Source organism: Neofelis nebulosa, chromosome 6, assembly GCF_028018385.1.
Source record: "Neofelis nebulosa isolate mNeoNeb1 chromosome 6, mNeoNeb1.pri, whole genome shotgun sequence".
NCBI lineage: Eukaryota > Metazoa > Chordata > Mammalia > Carnivora > Felidae > Neofelis > Neofelis nebulosa.
Genome location: NC_080787.1, coordinates 50700905 through 50713484, shown reverse-complemented (window position 1 = coordinate 50713484; position 12580 = coordinate 50700905). Strand labels below are relative to the sequence as shown.

Here is a 12580-nt window from a genome sequence, read left to right as displayed (position 1 = left end):
TGACAGAATTTGGTACGTATAGTCACTCAGTTCCCCAAATTCTAAGTTACTAAGAATGACTCTCCAAAAATAAAGTGTTCAGAAGATTTTTCAATCATTTATTTGCTTATTTATTTATTTATTTATTTATTTTTATTTAAGTTTATTTATTTTGAGAAAGAGAACCCGCATGCGAGCAGGAGAGGGGCAAAGAGAGAGAGAGAGAATCCCAAGTAGGCTCCATGTTGTCAGCACTGAGCCCAACACAGGACTCCATCCCAGAAACCATGAGATTATGATCTTAGCCAAAACCAAGAGTCAGACATTTAACTGACTGAGCCACCAGTTGCCCCTATTCATAAATTTAAATTTTTTTAGTGCCAGGCACTGTTCTAAACATTGTGCCACGCACTGTTCTAAACATTGTTGATTCCACCATAGGGGAGGGGGATGAAAATAGAGTCCTCACTTTCAAGAAATTTAAATTCCTTGAAGACAATGAATGATAAACTAAAAAGTAAATATAGAATACGATGGCAACTTGTAGGACACTTGAGGAAATATTGTTATCAAGAAGGCAATATATAAAAAATTGTTCAGTTTAAACTATTAAACTAGTTCCTTACTCACAGTCATTCCAACACAAAAAGGAAAGAGAAATATTTCTTTCTTGAGCAAATCCACTAGAATGGACTATATCCCAGATGCATGGTTAAAAGTCAATAGCACATGAGGCACCTGGGTGGCTCAGACAGTTAAGCATCCAACTCTTGATTTTGGCTCAGATCATGATGCTCAGGTCATTTGGCTCAGGTCATGAGATTGAGCCCTGCATTGGGCTGTGTGCTAAGTGTGGAGCCTGCTTAAGATTCTCTCTCCCCCTCTCTCTAGCTCCCTCTGCCTCTCTCACATGCTCACATGCTCTCTCTTTTTAAAATTAAAAAAAAAAAAAAAAGAAAGTGAGAAAAAATGAGGAATGCCAGCCAGGCAATGAATTTTAAGTGTATGTTAGGAGCTGTATATCTGTTCATTTTTAACTCAGCACAATTGAACAATTTATGTATTTCTCTTGGTTTAAAAAGATTAAACTAAGGCCCGAAGAGGTGAGTCACTTACTCAGATCTGTACACAGCATTCAAGTTAAAAACCAATTCTCTTTTCATGGCACTGAGACTCCAGTGAAACTTTTTTAGGAGAGTGAAAGAATAAGAACTTAGCATTATATAAGTACCTTGAAATTCTTGGCATGACACTTATTTGAACAACCACACAGAGATAATGGGGTAACTTAGCAAACAATACAATTCTTTTTCTTGTGAAAGTGTAGATTTCACATTGAGGATTAAACATGTATTTCCCTGAAATTTCAAGAATAATCGTTTTACATGAAGAGAAAATCCCTCTCCCAGGCTTTATTGGATAAAACGGATCGACCCGAGAAGTGAAAAGAGAGAAGGGGGAAGGGGCTCAAGTAAAGCAAGCACACTATGTAGAACTGAATTCATTTTAATTATAAAATAGATGGTTAACTATAAGACAGGGAAAATATTATAAGCAATGCCTTCATGTTTTTGATTTGCATCGGAAGTTGCTGATTCTGCCTGGTTGTAATCACAAAGATTTCTATGATTTTGATAATTACTTCTACTTAAAGATAATGAGTCGGTTTGACTCTTCAGTCATACTTCCAATTCTGAGTGTGTTTCTTATTTTTATTTTAAATATGAAAATCTTCATGACTAAAGCTTCCAAGCAACATTTTCCTTCAGGACCCGGACCTTTGCCAATTATTGGAAATCTACATATTCTCAATCTGAAGAGGCCATATCAAACCATGCTGGCGGTGAAAAATAAATGTTCATTTCATACCTATTTATAATTTTCTACATCATTCTTACCCTGATAGGTTTATTAGCATGCACATATTTATAACTGGCTCATATATGTATAATGGAGTAATTAGACAGGATTCAAAGTTAGTCAAGCTACTTTAAATTTAATTTTTAGTTTGTTTTAAATTTGGATATATAAAAATATCCAATATCCAAATATCCAATAGAATAATATTTCTATTATTTCTAATAGTATTTTATCCTGAAATATTTATGATCTGTGTCATTTATTGCAACCACTTTGATCTACATTTTTCATACTCTATATACATATTCCATATCCTACATATTTCATTATAAAGGAACTGAATCATGATCATAGTCTTACTCTACAAAATTTTAATTTTTATTCAAAACAGAGTGTACAAAAGACACAATCAAGAGTATGGTCTCAACAGTTGAGACCCAGAACTATCTGTCATTAGCTGTGTGGATTTATATAAGAATTTAGTCTCTATTTCTTTGTCTGTAAAATTACAGAGCTAGACCAAGTATTGGATCATATTTCTCTAATTTCCACTTCAAAGATTTTACAGTTCTTGATTGTGGAATAAGATAGATAGGTAGATAGATAGATAGATGATAATAGATAGTAGAAAGGGAGGATGAAGGGATGGAGGGAGGGAGAAAAGAGAGAAGGTAGGAAGAAAGGAAGGAAGGAAGGAGATATAATATTCATAGTTTTCATTAGTCCATAAATTCCAATTTTTAAGTTCTAAAGGGCAGATGATTGAGTTTTGCTATATTATGTAAATTCTAAGTTTGAAAACCAAACTGGGAGATATAATGAAGAGAAAATCATTGCTTTGCCTCCATGTGTAACATCATCATCATCATCATCATCATCATCATATCATCTTTTATTTGTATTGTACTTTGTATTTTACAAAGGATTGCAAGGATATCACTTATTCCTTATAACCACCCTCAGAGGAAAGTAGGGATGATATTTTTATCTCAGTTTTACAGATATGTGACTCAGAGCAACTGACATATTATTAACTAAAACAATAGGACTTGGTTTTCTGATCTTTTGGTATTATTTTATGGCCCTTTCTCTGATACTCAAAGGTCACATGACAGGTTAATTCCCCAGAAGAATGAGATCTTCTTTCTTTTATTTTTTTCATGTTTATTTACTTTTGAGAGAGGGACAGAGAGAAAGGGAGACACAGAATCCGAAGCAGGCTCCAGGCTCTGAGCTGCCAGCACAGAGCCCAACGCAGGGCTCGACCCACAAACCATGAGATCATGACCTGAGCTGAAGTTGGATGCTTAACCAACTGAGCCACCCAGGCACCCCAAGATCTTCTTTCAATAAATCCTTCATCTAATTCCATATACCCAACTCCATTTGTTTCTTAACATTCCTATTTTTGCTTATGTATTAACCAACCTCGTCCCTTTACTATTTATACCTTCATTTTTTCGCACTTTGACCTCTGTACTATTGTTCTGTGTTAATTTCATCTATGAAATGTCTTTTCCACATTTCTCCCTAGCCTATGTCTACATTTTTTTCTTAAAATTTACCTTTCTAATTTTTTTTCTTTGCTTGAAACATACCATATCCACTTTTTCCACTTTATATATAGTGGTTCACACCTGAGGAACTCTGTCCTCCCAGCCTCAAATTCCTATTTTAATTTTTATTTTCCTATAATAATAATTTTAACTATATCATCTTCCTAAATTATTGAACCCTTCTGAAATTCCTGTTACAATCGTAATGTTATTTTTTTTAATTCAGGTGTTTTTTTTTGTAGACATCATCTGTCACCAAACAACATTATTACAATATTATAGACTATATCCCCTATGCTGTACTTTTCATCTCTGTGATTTATTTATGACTAGAAGTTTGTATCTCTTAATCCCCTTTATCTATTTCACCCATCCCCCAGCTACTTCCCTTCTGGTAATACAAGTTTGTTCTCTATATTTAAGAGTCTGTTTCTTGGTTTGCCTCTCTCTCTCTCTCTCTCTCTCTCTCTCTCTCTCTCTCTTTCTCTCCTTTACTCATTTGTTTTGTTTCTTAAATTCCACATATAAGTGAAATCATGTGGTATTTGTTTTTCTCTAATTTATTTCACTTAACATAATAACATCTAGGTCCTTCCATGTTATTGCAAATGGCAAGATCTCATTCTTTTTTATGGCTGAGTAATATTCCATTGTATAGATATACCACCTCTTCCTTATCCTTTTGTCTATTGATGGACACTTGGGCTGCTCCCATTTCTTGGCCATTGTAAATAATGCTGCAATAAACATAGGGGTGCATATACCTTTAAATTAGTGTTTCATTTTCTCTGGGTAAATACCCAAGTCATAATATATTTCTATTTTTAATTTTTTGAGGAACTGACTTACTGTCTTCCATAGTGACTGCAGCAATTTACATTCCCACCAACAGTGCACAAAAGTTGCAATTCTAATGTTATTTTCCAAAGTCAAGTTTCCTTAAAAAGCTAGGATTAGAAGCCCTCATCTCATTCTTTGCTTAAACCTCTGTTGGGTTAAGACCACAAGTTCTGTAGCCAACAATCCTGAATGTATATCCTCGAGCACGGGGCCTTCTTGAGATTCTCTGTCTTCCACTCTCTGCCACTCCCTGCTCTCAAAAATAGATAATCATTTTCTTAAAAAGAATGTAAACAATAACACTAGTGTTATAAATATACTGAACCATATTTTCACCTAGATAAAGTTGTTGTATCTTGTGCCTTGGCTAAATGCCTTGATGAAATCCAAATATTGTACTTTTATGTCATTCCACTAATTTAATAACCCTTTAGGAGTGCTTGAGTGGCTCAGTCAGTTAAGTGTCCAACTTTGGCTCAGGTTGTAATATCACCATTCATGGGTTCCAGCCCTGCATCGGGCTCTGTGCTGAAAGCTCAGAGACTGGAGCCTGCTTCAGATTATGTGTTTCCCTCTCTCTCTTCCCGTCCCCCACTCACTTTCTGTCTCTCTTTCTCTCAAAAATAAACATTAAAAATTTTTTTAAATAACCCTTTAAATCATTAGATTAACTTTTTAATGGTACTTTAATAACTCTAAAAATGGGAATGGTTTCATCTTTACTTTAATTATTTTTAGTAGACTAATATTGGCATCTAGTAAATACTACTAAGCTATTTTAATGTTTCAACAACTTTTTGAAAAGGCATTTCTCACACTATTGTTCTCCAAAATCTTGTTCTTTGAGACATTAGTAGATGTTCTATGCAAAAAAGCAGTGTCAGTGAAGTGAATTTGAGAAATGCTCATATTACAGGCCTCTCTTTTGGTTCATGGTGTGCCTATTAGGATATTAAAGCCTCTGAGAAAAACACCAAAAACCTGTTTAATTTTATTTAATTCAGTTTTCACACTTACTAGTCCTTGGAACATTTTTTTCTTGGAATTCCCACTAACATCTCTTAAAATCAGCATTGAGTAACAACAGTTCATTCAAGATCCCTGATCTTCAGCTTCCAGGATCTACCTTCTTTTATTCCTTCTAGAAATTTGGGACACTTTTTGTCTCTGGCTTGTGTCAATATTTTAATCAAATTCTGGAAAATTTTAAAGGTCCATTCAAGTGTCACTTCTTAGAAGGCATGGTCACCAATAATTTTGTTCCTCTATAAAATCTTTTCTTGACAGTTTGTCACAATCAGCCCAGAACTGGTTTAATACTGTGTATGTGTTTTCCTACTCTGATTAATGAATTCCCTTATAGGCAAAACAGTAATGGATGCTTCTGTTGTTAATGGCATTGTGTCAGTGTTGCTTGGAAAATGGTTTGATTAACAAGGCACTCAATTCCTGAGACTTAACCTTGATTGATGAAAATGTGAAGCTCTTTGGAGGTCCTAGGATTGCGGTAACTGTATCTTCCCTCTTCAACTTCACGTCTTCGTAGGTACACTAGATTGTTCAAGAGACCATGAAACAGTATTTGTTAGAGAATTGCCATTTCAAAAATGTACACTTTATAGAACATTCTGAGTACAGAGATGTCACAAGTCTGCTTGGTTAACACATTTGATAATTCTCCAATCACACATTACTGTGTCAAATATCTTACTTATAATGCACAGATTGTGAATCACACCAATAAATAGTTCAGTATATGACTTCAATACATTTTTACAATTTTTGCCATTCATGTTTTACCTGCACCACTACTTATACATGGACTATGGGATAAGCCATGAATGAATAAGGAACACTCAGTAGAATTCACTTACAAGAGTGAATTTAAACAAAGGGGAACTATCAAGTACTAAACAAAGTACTAACTAAAACTTTAATATTTACTCTGAGCCATGTAAGTTCACAATAATGCTACAATCCAATTTGTTATACTTGTGAGCGATGAAGTTGCTGTCTTCTAGAAGGAAAAGAGCCTTGTCAAATAGTTCCCATTTCCAATAGCACAACTGACAACTGTTAATATTATTTCACTTTGTAATAATTTAGGTTCTGTTACTATAAGTACGTATTTACTCTAAGTACTGTACTGACTCAGGGGAACACTGGATCAGGCAACTATATGTATTTTAGGGATGCCTTTTATCTTCGGTATTTATTAGGTCATTTGGGTGGTTAGGGGCCCTATAGAGAATTTGATGAAATATATGATAGAGCTTCTCTCAAGCACATGAATATACTGACAAACCCACCAAATTTAGCAAACAATGAAGTCCTCCCTGAAGTTTTTAAGGATTACGGAATATTAGAATTACATGGTACTGCTCTATGGGACAGTAAGCCTATTATAAATTACAAAAATAATTATTCTGATCCTGCAAAGAAACAGTGGTAAAGTGAGTGTGCTATGCAGAACTAAAATAGCTTGACCTGGAATCACCTAGGAGTTTGCAAGAAAACCTTTGGATTTATAGCTCTGTCCGTAAAGCCCATGTTGTTTTCATGTCTCATCTAACCTCTAAGTAGATGTACTACCACCAGCATAATATACAAAATACTCTGGGTACACAGAACTTACTATAAACCATACCAATATTCATCATAAGTTACTTAATTCCAATGAGGAATTTGCGTTGTCCAATTCAGTCTGCCAGTTAGTTGAGATAAACTTGAAGTCTAAATGAGATGCTATTTCTATAATGCTTTCAGAAATGATGGGGCCTTCCCATTATTGCAAGTATTATATATGTATATTTATCTTTGTTGTTTTTTGTTCTTTCAGCTTTTCAGTGTGTTTCCAGTTTTGGGGTTCCTCCTGAAAAGTCATAAGACAGTACTCGGGAACCAAGATGAATTATTTGCTTTTATAATGATTATAAAAGTGTTATTTCCTAGATTGTCAGCATAAATTTGACAAAAATGACCCAAGAAGTTTCACTGATGCCTTTCTGGTCAGACAGCAGGAGATCATGGTGTTTTGCTCAGGGGTTACCTAGGCCTATTGTGTATTATTTGGTTTAATTAATAGCATCTGGAGGAAAAATATTTCTTTCAAAGAAGAAGGATAGCTGGATTCAATTAAGTTAATCATGGTAGATTTGTACACTCCAAGACATGCTATTTAGTACATTCTGCATTCTCAAATATTTTCCACTGCTTTTCACATCACTCTCTGAAAAAAAAAAAAAAGGACATATACAAGATCCAAAATGTTAGCTTTTAGAATTAGTATAGTATTCCTTTCATTGCAATTGAAATATTGCAATATTTCACACAATATTGAAAATGTTTCAGTTGATTAACACAAGAAAGAGTATTTAATGCAGTTTTTTAAAAAAAGAAAGTGTTGAGCATATTCTAATCACTCAGGTAAAAACTAATTTCCAAGTGGCAAACAGCCTCTCCCATTGTTAGAACTATTTATCATTATTAAATTGGGGACATCGGGGACAGGCTTTATTCAAACACTCTGCACAGCACCCTCATAATGAAAAAATTCCACTGTATCGAGGAAAGAATGCAATGCATTGCTTTTTTAAGTTCATGTTAGGTTATTCACTATGATTGTCCAGTATAAAATTATTTCATCACTAATGATTCCTCTTCTCCTTTCAGGAGAAAAGACACATCTATTGCCCATTTCAGTGATGAAAATGTGGCGGCACTTGTTAGTAATCCGTTTGTGGCTAGTACAGAGACCACGGCCTCCACACTGCACTGGGAGCTTCTGCTCATGATGCGATATACTGAGGTCCAGAGTAAGTCTCCTAAGATTCAGAGCATCGCCTGAAGGAAGGACTCAGAAATCTCTTGGACTGGAAAAGGCAGAATTCTATGGCCACACTGGATACCTTTAATTTATGTCCTTGAGGACAGTGTATACCTTTAGTTTCTTTTTGACGTAAGAAATTAGATTTCACTTCCTAAGCTTCCTGAGATGGTCTGCAGGTGTCACTCCAGGCCGGTCCCCAGAGGAACCTTGGGAATAGAGCCCTCGAGTGGAAGCAGTGCAGAGAAAAGATGAGTCAGGCAGAACTCGGAGAGCACCTGGGTTTGATTTTCACAAGGAAAGAAATGTGAGAAGATGGTTCCAATATCCCCTCCCACGCCAGACTCAAATCACTCTGTGTTTTATCCAGAAAAGGTCTGTGATGAGATCACCAAGCTTGTGGGGTCAGCCCGGCCTCGAACTGCACATCGAACTCAAGTGCCATACACAGAGGTGATCGTTCAGAAGTGCAGAGATTTGCTAATACCCTGCCCACAAGCTTACCTCATGCAACCACCACAAATGTTCTATTTAAAAATTACTACAGTCCCAAGGTAAGGGTTTAAGAAGGGGAAATGAGGGGAGAGGGAAAGGATGTCAGCTGCTCAAAATCACAGAAGCACTGAAATGAACTGTGAAAGACAATCTTGGCCTACCTTTCTTCCTTCCCACCCTCCTTTCCCTTTTTCCTCTCTCTCTCCCTCCCTCCCTCCCATCCAACAAAAGGTAACTGAGTGTGTCAGTGTGTAAGTACACAAAATAGGTGGTAATTACTCTGTGCAACTTTATAAGGTATAGTTATTTTTATGTGGTAACTGAAGAAATCGGGGATCAGAAGGCTTAAGCGAGGTGGGTGGGTAAAAGGGCCAGATCCCAGGAAAGGCGTGCCTCCACTTAGAGCACTGTTTTCACCTCACAGGGCCCCTCCAGCCTCACTTCCCCCCTCACACAGAAACACCCCCCAGACCCTATGCTTGTCAATCTTACTACTTCCAGATGCATTCTTGTGCTTTCCACTGGCAACCTGAAGAAGTATGCACAGATCTTTGCTAAAAGTACACTGAAGGCAGGGATTGGCATAAGGTCATGGTATGCCCATGGCACTAATTCTTTTCCTTAAAACTAAATCTGCTTGCTGCTTCTGGGCCCATCCCTGCATGAATCCACAGGGGCCACAATGGCTGACATGAGAAAACAAATATAACCAATGTCAAAAAGAAGAAAAAGAGACGACCAAGGAAGCTATAATAATGGCAGGATTTCAGGGTGTCTAACACTCCTACCCATACTACTGGCTGTTAGTCCCTTGGTTTCACTGAGCCCCAGTGGAAATAATTTAGCATAGTTGTTACGAGGAGGAAAAAAAATCCACAATGCCCAGGTATATGTAATTATAAATAAAAAACAAACAAACAAACAAAGCAAGGAATGTTTTAAAACAAAACACTTTATTTTTAAAAAGTTTTTTAATGTTTATTTATTTTTGAGAGAGAGGGAGAGCATGATCAGGAGAGGTGGAGCGGGAGAGAGGGAGGGAGGGGGGAGAGAGAGAGAGAGAGAGAGAGAGAGAGAATCCATAGAGGGCTCTGAGCTGACAGCAGAGAGCCCAATGTGGGGCTGGAACTCACAAACTGTGAGATTATGACCTGAGCCGAAGTAGGATGCTTAACCGACTGAGCCACCCAGGCGTCCCCAAATAAAACACTTTAAAGCAGTTGTTTGCTTTTTGTGACTCAAAAACTATACAGATTCATGTGATAAAACAGCTAACCACAATGATAGTATTCCAAAACTTTCTTAAAGAGGAGGCTATGATTAAGGTGAAGCAGTAAACATTGTCCTTAATTTAGGGACAGGCTTTTCCTCTTATTCTCGTTTTATTTTTATTTTTCAGAATACTCTTTCTGTATCACAATTAAACTTCCTTTCTTTGATGGCCCTATGTTGCTTCATAGCCTGTGGCAAGATGTGGAAGGGGGGTAGCTAACTTTTAAGAGTTTGTTTTGAGGGGCCTGTTAAGTTTGTTCACTATCACAGTCCCTGGGGGTAATAGAGCAAAACTTCACTGAGCCTCAAACCTGCCAGGAACTGCACCCAGTTTTAAGGCTCACAGTCACCACATGAGGACTGTTTAACTCCCTTCCTATAAATTTAGAAACTGGGACATATCAAAAGTTAAATAACATGCCATTATCACATAGCAAACACAGGACTACGTAAGAATTTGTTTCCAGTTCTGAGTCCAAGACTCGTGTCTTGTAGTAGGTACAGAACAAAAACTTGGTTGAGTAAATGAATGTTCCACGCTCCATCTTAAACTCCGCCCACTGCCCCTCCACTTTCCCTCCTCTCCTATCCTTCTAGAACACACTGTTTCTGAAAAATTGCCAGCCGAGACCTTCACGCATCTTTAAAGAGCCACCATTTTAGGAAGGTATTTAATCTCTGTCATTAATAACCCTTCTCTTTCTTTTTTTTTTAACGTTTATTTATTTTTGAGACAGAGAGAGACAGAGCACGAACGGGGGAGGGGCAGAGAGAGAGGGAGACACAGAATCGGAAGCAGGCTCCAGGCTCTGAGCTGTCAGCCCAGAGCCCGACGCAGGGCTCAAACTCACGGACCGCGAGATCATGACCTGAGCCGAAGTCGGACACTTAACCAACCGAGCCACCCAGGCGACCCAACCCTTCTCTTTCTAGGGCACTGAGGTCATCACTTTGCTGACCTCGGTACTTTGTGATCAAACACAGTGGGAAAAACCCAACACATTAAGAAAAAATTTTTTTAACGTTTATTTATTTTTGAGACAGAGAGAGACAAAGCATGAATGGGGGAGGGTCAGAGAGAGGGAGACACAGAATCTGAAACAGGCTCCAGGCTCTGAGCTGTCAGCACAGAGCCCGACGCGGGGCTCGAACTCACGGACCGCGAGATCATGACCTGGGCCGAAGTTGGATGCTTAACCGACTGAGCCACCCAGGCGTCCCCCAACACATTTAATCCTGAACATTTCATCAGTTCTACTGGAAAGTTTATCAAGAAAGAAGCTTTCATGCACTTCTCAGTGGGTAAGGTCTCCTACTTTGAAACAGGTGGTTTAAAAAAATCTGGAGAGATTCTGCCTTGTCTGAGGATTGTGCTTAGGTTTTGTATTTTTTTTTTTCCATGTGGCACTAAACATAAGAAAAACGGGAAAGTGGAAAGAGACTTCCCTCCCCAGGCTTTAAATTGGCTGTTAAGACATTAGGCATTGGAATGGTATTTTCTTAAGGAATCCTTGAAGATTCCATGCGGCTGAGGCTAGCGTAGAGCCTTGGGAATCTCATGAGAAAGTGTAGCAAGGGTGACAATGTGCAACTCACTTCACTGCAACCAGAAAAGCTTTGCTTCAATATGTGTAAATACCTATGTTTCTCTTAGGATTTCTTGACTAGGAGAGGGAGGGAGGGGGCTTAGGAAAGGGAAGAGAGAAGAGCTTTCCACAAGAGTATATGTTGGAATCCAAGGAACTAAATGACTTTACAATTGTCTGGATCCCTAAGAACCTGAAATGAATTCTTCATTCCTGGAAAAGAATCTTAGAAAAACTATAAACCATAAGCAGTTTGTCACCGTGTGCCTTTCTACTGAAACAACAGCTTAGCATTCACTCCAGATACCCATTCAGTGATAGGTAAACAGCAGTCACCCAAAAGATAGACTTTCCTTAACTACTGATGACTCAGGGATACAGAGAGAGACAGAGTACAATGCATGCTCCAATTTTTTACACACACACACACACACACACACACACACAGGATGATATACAAGAAAATGTAGTAATGACTCCTGATTTAAATAAAAACATAATATCACATTTGGAAACAGAGTGAACAGAAATGAAAAATAATCTACGTGTAATTCACAGTGTTGTGAGCTCAATTTTTCTTAACGCTTCCCTGCATTATATTTTGGGGGAAAACAAAAGCCGTGGAAACAAACGATAATCTCTGGAGGGTTCTTCAGCTACATACTTCTAATTCTGAACTCTCATTTTGTAAGTGGAGAGATGGAGCAATTAGTTTCTCAAACATAAAGGTTTTTTTCCTAGTCTCCTTTATCAGACCTTGGATTTACTGATGTTTATGTTTATAGAGAAGAAACTGATGTTCAAGTTTAAACAGAAGTTTTACTCCCCTTAAAACCCCCTTTTCTCCATAAACAACAATTACTTTTACTCTGACCAACACTGTCTCCAGGTCCTCTGTGGTTTCTCACACACCTGGACCTGGAAGCTTCTTTGGACTATGAGACAAGCAGTAGTAGTTCAGAATTTGGCAGAGAGGCCCATCTTCAAACAATTTTGCCTCAGGAATTCTAAACATCTCCAGATATACTGTGTGTGTGTGTGTGTGTGTGTGTGTGTGTGTGTGTGTTTTCCTGCTTTAGGACATCTAGGAGTATTGATACTCTTTTTTTATCCTAGGCAAACAAATGGAAATATCCATAGAGTATAATAATCACAAAACTATCACC

At 37.6% G+C, this 12580-nt stretch overlaps 1 long non-coding RNA gene across 1 annotated transcript; it reads right to left on the bottom strand.

Moving 5' to 3' along the window:
• Nucleotides 1-2195: 2195 nt before the first annotated feature.
• LOC131514327 (uncharacterized) lies at nt 2196-9421 on the bottom strand. Its single transcript, XR_009263026.1, has 2 exons — nt 8176-9421; nt 2196-5786 (listed from the first exon to the last, which is right to left on the bottom strand). It is a non-coding gene; the product is annotated as an uncharacterized LOC131514327 (long non-coding RNA).
• Nucleotides 9422-12580: the final 3159 nt, after the last annotated feature.